This window comes from Anas platyrhynchos, chromosome 3, assembly GCF_047663525.1.
Source record: "Anas platyrhynchos isolate ZD024472 breed Pekin duck chromosome 3, IASCAAS_PekinDuck_T2T, whole genome shotgun sequence".
NCBI classification, from domain to species: Eukaryota; Metazoa; Chordata; class Aves; order Anseriformes; family Anatidae; genus Anas; species Anas platyrhynchos.
Genome location: NC_092589.1, coordinates 120,496,970 through 120,504,471, shown reverse-complemented (window position 1 = coordinate 120,504,471; position 7,502 = coordinate 120,496,970). Strand labels below are relative to the sequence as shown.

Here is a 7,502-nt window from a genome sequence, read left to right as displayed (position 1 = left end):
CTGAGATGCGTGGAGTTCCTAGGAGTCACCGGCCCTTTTACTGCTGAGTCCCAAACGTGTGGACAAGTGCCAATTTTTAAATACAATCTGTATTTAAAAAAAGGCTGGTATATAGGGAATAACCTGTAAGTTCACAGCACCTCTGCCTCTCTCCCTGTTTGATGTTTCTCACTTGATTGTTGCCCTCAGGTGCTCTTATGGAGTTCCTGGTGGGGATACTGACTTTGGTGGTGGGTTACTCCAGAATTCAAACCAGTGGTTAACACCTACATCTTCATACAAATCTTTGAGGAGGCTTCAAGAGAGGCTAGGAGGAGGGAAGAGAGCTTTTGGTGCACTGGAAGGCTGGCGTCTTGACCTAGATTTAATATTCAGCCTTGAACTGAGTGCTGCACAAAGGAAGCTCGCATGCTTACAGCTCGTCTGCCGCTCTGAAGGGAAGTGGGAGCACTTCAAAAACCTTTTCAGGGTAGGGAAGTGTCGTTCTGGCTCCTGGAAACCTGAACTTTGCTGCTTCTCCCTGGGCTGTGGCCGCAGCGTGGGGCAGCCTGCGTGGAAAGCTCTGGGGAAGCCGCAGCAGAGCGAAGATCCCCGTCCTGAGAGCATCCAAAGAATGCGACCGGCCTCAGATAAGAGGTTTTGGGGGTGATAAAAAAGCCGTTCGAGCGGGTTTGTCACCCAAATGAATATTCAGCCGGGTCCCCCTTATCAGCAGGTCGAGAGGATTTGCATAAATCCAGCATCCCGGCAACGCCGGTCTTATTTCAGTCACTTCTTTGCTTGTAATGTGAGCCAGCATCTGAGAGCACAGCGAGTGCAGGCATCTGGACTGGAAGAATGTAGGTCACGCTGGAGTTGCTGCCTCACAGGATTGTCATCTGCTTCGTTAAGAATTAATAATTGGGAGGGGATGATCTGGCAGCAGCGCCGCTGCTGCTGGCCTGCGGCCTCCCTTACGGGTACATTCCAGAGCTGGGAATGGGTTGATGCAGGAATGGTGGAAATCGGGCTGTAAGGAGTTCTAGAAAGATAGTACAGAATCATACTGAAAAAAGAAAGTTCAGGAAAGAGCTGTGAAAATCTGCTGCAAGGGAGATCTACAGAAACCTGACATCCAGCCCAACTCCTGCCTGAGTTTCAGGTCCTCTTGCACTTCAGCCTACTGAGAAAGGCAGCAAGCTTTGACTTTTTTGGCTTTTTTTTTTAAGGATCTCTAGTTTTAAACATCAAAGGTAAGTCGATTGTTTGGATTTTGACAATCTACTGCATTCCTCGAAGGAGTAAGTATATAATGAATGGGTGAGTGAGTGGTTTAAGATGCGCAGCAAGAGAAGTGTCTGGTCATGATGACTCTTCTTGATCGCTGCTCTACAGAAATATTGGTTTTGGGGATACTTCGAGACAAACCCAAGGCTCTCCTGTGGGTCCTTAGTTGGAGGTACAGCTGCTCTCCTCCAAACTTCTGTGCTTCTTCCAAATAGCAAAGGAGTGAATGCTCCCTGACATGAGGGAACCAAGGCAGGGCACTTGCTGGTTATGCAAATAACGTCTTGCTTAATGAGTGGGTGGTTTGAGGAGCTCGTAGGGGAGGCCCTTCCTGAAAGGAGAAGCCTCAGAGGTCCAGATCCCATGCGAGGACTTCAGCTGGGACTCCTGGTTAAGTGCGACGTTGTCATGACTCGAAAGCTGGCAGAGCAGGCCCAGGCAGTCCTTGCTGCTCTGCTGCTTTGTGCTCTGCCTTGGTGCAGGGCGGGTGAAACTGGTGAATTCCCCAATCTGCTGTGGGGCTGGCACAGAAACTGCCCCCAGGAGCTGCGGGTGCCCAAGGCCAGGCTGGATGGGGCTGGGGGCAGGGGGCTGAAATGAGGTGGCTTGGAAGTGACCTTGAAGCCCAAACCTTTCCGGGATTTTATGAAATAGTCTGCTTGTATCGTAAGTCCTATCTTTAGTCCTCATCTTTGGTCACCGAATATCAAAAATCTTGGGATTAAAGATTTAGGGAAGGGCAGCAAAGACAGCTGAGAGGTACAAGGAGCGTTCCTGGACCACAAGAGGTGGCTCCTGGTGGTTTTCCGAGCTTGTGAAAGCCGAGGTGATTGGGAATCGTAGCGTGGATTTAGCAGGGTGATCATGCTTCACTATCCAAATTGTCATCTGTGCTGAACCAGCTGGATCCCTGGGTGCGAGGAGAGCTGGGAGGCTGCAGCGTGAGCTCCGTCCCGTGGGCCCTGTGAGCCCTGCTGACAGCTCCCCGGGGTGAATTTGGGACGGGTTCTCATGGTGCTGGCACAGGGAGCGGGGCTGGCAGTGGGTAAAGTTCAGTTACCGAGTGCTGCTGTGCTAACAGGGTGTGCGGTGGGTACACCAGGATATTTATAGCAGATTTGGCTTTGCAGCGGTTTGTTTGGAGTTGTCGCAGGCTAACAGCAGAAAATCAGCCCGCTGGACCCCAGGTATTCAGCTGGTGAGATCCGTGCTGGCCTGCTCTGTGCTCCATCCACCTCCGGCTGCGTTGCTCTGATTGCACAGTAAGCTGCTTGTTGTGTTAAGGCTTAAAAGTCTCTTTTTTTCTTGCAGAGAAACTAAAATTATCTCATGAGCAAAACAAGTCCCTTGGTCCCTTGGGGTCAGCTGTCCTGGCTCTGTCCCCTCCCAGCTCCTTGTGCCCCCCGGGCTCCTCGCTTGGCTCCCTGCAGCAAACAATCCATCCGTGTGTTATCACCACTGTTTTCATCAAAAACCCAGAGCACAGCTTCGGATGAGCCCCTGCAACGAAAATTAACTACCCCAGGGAAACCCGTGGCATTCAAGCTGCTGCCTGCTGGGGTTTCCTTCTCCTTTCCCCTTTTTTCCTCCCAACCTGCTCATCCCCTCACCAGAGCAGGCAAGTTCAGAAATCCTTGATTTCTTTTGAAAGAAGTTCAGAACTGTGCCATGAAATTCCCATTGATTATTAAATGTATTGCTACCTTTCTCTTATATAGTTGCCTAATTTTTGTTTCCTCCTTTTGGAGGTGCCGCAGTGCTTGGTGCGCTTGCAGGTTTTAGTGGGAGGCCAAGAGAAATCTTGCCAGGGATCGTGGCTTCCTCTGTGCGTTAGTCTCGGTGCTGTAGCTGTTTTTATTGAAATGCAGATGTCAAAGTTGATTTGAGATGTAACTTGCACCGATCTTTTCAAGGAGGGGAACTGGGATTGTGCTTATAACTACTAACCAGAGCTTTTGCCTGTGTGGAGCTTTCCTTCTGCCGTGCAGCTCCTTCCTTTGATCCTTCCCCAGCTCCCCCAGCTGCAGGCAGGGAGCGCAGCCCGGGCCAGCACCACGTGAAACCAGAGGTGCCTCGTTCCTCTTCCTCCTCCTGAAGCCAGCCACATCAAGACAGCCCTGTCCCGAGGTCTCCAGCCCACGAGGGCTGCCTGATTTATTTGTGTCCTGCAGCAGGTGATCCATGAGGACCTGCAGCGCTCCTTGAGACTGGCAGCAGTGCTTGGTGGGGCCATGGCACTAAGGGCCATTATTTTTTGCAGCACGTGCATTCAGTGATCGGTTTGCACCTTTCCAAACCAAGGTGGGAGCTGTTCGTGCTGCTGGTGGGTTTGTGTTAAGCAATGCCAGGGCTTCTGCTGCTTCAAATAATTCATTGCCATGTTTGAGCATAGAAAAGTGTACCTGGGAGCTGCCCGTGCTGGCTGTAGGTACACACGTGCACAAAATAAAACCAGTAGGGGTGAGAACCACCCAGTACAGAGCGAGCTCTCCCTTGGAAGAGGCAGCCAGCCTTCTGTCGTGGCCACGCTGCCCCTTCCCCACGTAGCTGAACGTGTTCGGTGTGATCAGGGCAAAGAGAAGCAGCTCAAATTCAAGAGAGGTCTCGATTCCTGCTGAATAAATGTCTCGCTAGACAAACTTGATGTGACCTAAAGCACAAGCTCCTGACGTGGACCTGCAGTTTCCCAATACTGCCCAAAAGCAACCGAGTCATCCTGAAAGTCATCCTGAAAGTCATCCTGACGCTCAGGTTTCTGCATTGTCTCCGGTGATCTCATTCAGCCTTGGAGTGAGCAGGAGCTCGAGACTTGGTGTAGTGAAGCCTCTTATTGTTCCGTTCCCACCATCTCCTGGGAAAGAAGACTTCATGAAGAATCTGAGGAGATTTACCTGCTGGAGAGTGAAGTCCACGCAAGCTGTGAGCAGCAGGGGAGGAGGACGTGGGTTCCAGCTCTGCTTAGAGACTGATTACGAGAGCTTTCTCTCCTCTCCCCTGCAGCTGAACGCCGTGTTTTCTGCCAGAGGTGGCAGATCCGTGCTCCACGAAGACTTGCCGTGAGGCCGTGAGGCTTGTCCCAGCTGGCCTAGAGCTGCCTCTTGCTTACCTCGTCAGCTGAATTTTGCTCTCGATGATAAAACTTTGCTTTCGCTCAAGCTTTTGCCAAGGGATGAGGCTGAACACCTTGAGTTTCCCTTCCCGAAGGGTCTGAGTCACGAGCAGCGTGCAGCCCTGCTGAGGATTCCTGCCCGCTCGGTTCAAAAGCTGCGGATCTGACCGGGGGCACTGCGTGGTGGGTGCTTGTTCTCTTGCTTTTGTATCAAAGCAGAGTTCAATTGAACTTTTACCGAGAAGCATCTAAAAATATTATTTTTAAATAAGTCTTTGGATATAAGGTTCTTTAGAAGAGATTGCTGCGTGTGCTTCCACGGGTCTCTGCTGAGCTGGAGCTGGGTGCTGTGTGTGTACCTGTGAGCTGTTGTCCCTCTGAGCTAGTTTTTTATCTCAATCTTGTGCCCAGAACACCCGTTTCAGCACCAAACGTGCAGTGCTGTTGCAGCACAGTCCCAGTGAGCTCATCCTGGGTAGGCAGAGTGCTCTGCCCTGTAGAGGAAAGCTTTTCAAAGACCTGAGCAGTACCTGAGATCCCCAAGAGTTCAGCTAAAACCAGAGCCCCCGCGTCTTGTCCAACGTGCCTGTGTTGGGCTTTCTTTGGGAGCTACTTGGGAAGCTACTCACTGGGACGTTGGAGGAGCCACTTCTTATTTGTGCTATGCTGTAGAGGTTAATGAATTCAGAGCAGTATCTGGCTTTGGAGTTTGTTCCAGAAGTCATTTTCTGCTGAAAACCACCTTGTGTCAAGTCAGCCTTGAGGATCCTGGCGTCTCATAACCAAAAACTTCTGCGTAAAAGAGCCAGGCCAAGCTCTGCAAAGGTCTCTGCCCAGAGCTAATTTCCTAAGTTAAAAAACGTGCAGGCTTCGTCACTGCTCTGTTTCCCTGCTGCTGTTGAGCCGTCTTTTACTGCTTGTTTTTGTATTTAAATAAGAATATTTTAGTGCTGCAGGGCCGTGCTTCCTCCTTCCTTTGTGCATTCAGAAGTGTCCCAAGGAGGTGTAGCGGGTAGGTGCCGTTCTGCGTGGCCACCCCAGCTTTGCTCATGCTGGGATGCCCAAAATCTCGGCAGTGAAGGTGAGCTTTATGTTCTCCTGCAGCTGTGAAGGCGTTTGGAGGAGCTCTCCTTGCTCTGATTGTTGGAGGTGGGTTTTTGTGCACCCTTGAGCCTCTGGGGAAGGTGCTGTGGCTCGGGCTGGGGGCTGCAGTGTTGCTGCTGGCTGGAAAAGGATCCGAGCACAAGAGCCATGTGGTCTTTATTGGAAAATTTGAGCGTGGCTGGAGTTCAAGTAAGAAAAACCTTTGGTGCCAGAGCCTGCGAGCACAGCGGTGGGTGGCGTGGACACACCGGGACACCAAGTGGCACACACTTGCTTTTCTTCTTCCCGTTGCGATTACACAATAGCGTTAAAGCATAGCCATGAGTTAAATACAGAAATAAAATACAAAATAAGGCTGCTGGTGATGGGGAGCTGACGGTGCTCGCCCTGCAGGTTCACCAGCAGCATCCTGGTGCCGCAGCATCCCCACGCTGCGCTTGCTGCTGCCTGCAGAGGGCCAGCTCGTCGGCTGCTGCTCTGGGCTGCAAAATAACTTTCCCTTTCCCTTTTCAAGAACAATTGGATTGTGATTTAGCGAGGGGAGAGGGATCTTTGCGTCCCGCGAGGTCCTGCTGGTGGTGCTCAGGCCGTGGTGCTGCAGGGCCAGGAATAAGAAGAATCCAGCTACAGCTTCTGTCTTCTTAAACCTGGCTGTGTGCGTCCAGGTTTCTCTGTGGGCTCCGTCTTGCCCTGTTGAATTTGATGAATATCTTACCAGCAGTTGATGAGGAACTCATTTCAGGCTCATCTTTAATTCAGCAGGTCTGGCATTACCCTCCTGTGCTAGCAATACGCCATTCAATTTTTATGCCTGTTACCATCTTAAACTCTCTCCTGAACTTGGCTGTTCCTGGAAGCTCTGTGCCTGTGAGGAGCTTTCTCCGAAGCCTCCGTTCCTGCGGCACCAGAGCGCTTTGCTGGGGGGGCGAGCACCACAGCCACGCCGACGGCCAGTTCTTCCAGTCTGCCAGAGCCACAGGGAAACTGGGAAGGCAGCTGGAGGCGGGCAGCCCTCTGATAGCATCTCCTCTGCTTCGGGGGCTGAGCTGGTATCACCTTGGGATTGTGGTGGGAGCTGCATCGATGTGGAATGAGGGGTTTGTTTTATCCCCGGGTGTCAGAGCTAGCTAAATCCCTCGGTGCGGAGGAGAATCGATGTGTTTGGGTAGGTCGGCAGCTCGCCTTATCTTAACATATGCACCCAGTGGCTGCCAAACATCCTGCTTTATCTGGGCAGGACCTGAGAGCAGGTGTCGCTGCCTAAAATCCCTTCATTTCAGGGCTTTTGGCAAATGCCCTGGGCGTTGGTTCGCTACCGCCGATAGCGCTGCATGGCAAATCTGGGGGATGGCAAAAGTCGGGCTAAACGGTGCTCCTGGTCATCCAGAGGGTTTGTTTCCCAAGCCAGGTGTATTTAATAGCAGCCGTGCTGCTTTTTAGCTGGAACTTAGTGTGAGTAACGCCGTGCTGCCTGCCTGATGGGGAAGGAAATGGCATACGTACCCAAAAGTGAGGTGTGTGGGCCCCTGGCTGATGTCCTAGGGCTGGTGAACAGCTCCTGCCTTGAAAACAGCTCCTGCTGTTAATCACTGTGCAGCCCTACATCCCTGGAACATCCCTGGAGCAGGGAGCTGTGCCCTCCTGCTGTGCAGGAGCTGTTGGGGTCCCAGGCCCAGATGGGGTCCCTCTGGTCCCTCACCCGTTCGTTAGGAATGAACTTCCTTCGTTAGGAAGTACTCAAAAAAAAAAAAAAAAAAAAAAAAAGTACTCCAAAAACTTGCAAAAAAATCAACTTTTTTATTGCAAAAAAAAAAAAAGCAAGAAATGTAAAAGCTTTTGCAAACCACATTGCCTTAGAAGCGTTCCCTGGCAGTGTCCCTTGGGGCTGGGGGAGTTGGAGGGTACCTGCCTGCATCCAGCTTCGTGGGCACCCTGCGTTCACCCAGGAGGGCCAGCAGGAGAAAAAAGCTCTTCTTGTGTTCGGAGCCGTTCTGAGCTGGTGTGCGATTGCTTTTTTTGTAAA

General features: G+C 51.6%; 1 protein-coding gene across 1 annotated transcript in view; it reads left to right on the top strand.

Moving 5' to 3' along the window:
- The window catches only part of RAB10 (RAB10, member RAS oncogene family), a 35,102-nt gene that overhangs the window by 10,546 nt on the left and 17,054 nt on the right, over positions 1-7,502 (top strand). The window lies entirely within an intron of this gene.